Below are 1180 nucleotides of genomic sequence, written 5' to 3'. Positions count from 1 at the left end.
GACTCAGTAAGTACCAATTCCAAAACAGGAAGAAATTTTACTCAATTGCCATCCTACTCAAAAGGTGATAAATAATACAACAATCAAGAGTAACATATTCTTCTAATTATCTAGATCCTATCATCAATAAAAAGATATCTTCCATAAACCGTCTTTACTAAACTCAACCCATTAACCGGGGTAAAGTCCAAAAAAATTCTATTAATCCATTTAGAGAACTTTAAGACTCATAGCCTCATCATACTAGATAAGGTAATGTAGGAATATAACGTAGAACCTACCTTCACATGAAATTACCAACATACTAGTACCTCTATCCAAACCTTCACTATGATTTCACTCAAGATCTCATATGAGTCTACAACTCCAGTTCTAAGTTGCTCAAACTCACTAAACCACACAAGGTGAGGATTTCAAGTAAATCCAAACATGAATATCTAAAACACTCAACTTTTCATATCCATCACTCGAAGTGAGTCCATCAATGGAGATCTCAAGAAAGCCTAATTCGTGAACATCAAGGACAGTCCATAACCTTACCATTTAAGCACATTATACCTCACTTTGGTTAAGCCTAAACAAACTCTTTACAACATCATTCCTTTTAATTTTTTTTAAGGACGGAGCAAGCCATAACTAAATTTTTACACTTCTTACACAACATAATTCTAAACCATTTAGGATTTCACTTCTACCCTTTTTAAAGGAGTTTACTCACTCAATATATATCTAGGCATCACTCAAGCACCACTATTCCTCAAAGTCCATCACACCTTAACTCCCATCATGGTTAAGTTAGGTTATTCCAATCCACCACATATGGTCCCTCTTAAAATCCATGAATACTAAGGATAGCATAAAAGTTCACCATATCCTATTTATCAAGTCACAACAGACAAGTATCACCGAAATTACTCCTATAAGGTTCCTTACCTTGTACATCTCATCTATAAACTCGGGAGGATCTTCTTTTATCTTTGACCCATCAAATTCTGTATCTAATATATTGGAACCCTTAAGATCCACTACACTCACCATAAAAAAAAAGTTTAATTTTTTTGGGGGTGGGTGGGTGGATCGACGATCGGGGTGAAAAAAATAAAATTTTGAAGTTGAAAATATTTTTTTAAAAAAAAACACTCAATTTTTTAGGGGGTGGGGGTGGGGTGGGGTGGGGTGG

The sequence above is a fragment of the Solanum pennellii genome, chromosome 6 (genome assembly GCF_001406875.1).
Source record: "Solanum pennellii chromosome 6, SPENNV200".
In the NCBI taxonomy this organism is placed as follows: Eukaryota; Viridiplantae; Streptophyta; class Magnoliopsida; order Solanales; family Solanaceae; genus Solanum; species Solanum pennellii.
Note: the sequence above shows the minus strand (reverse complement) of the source record.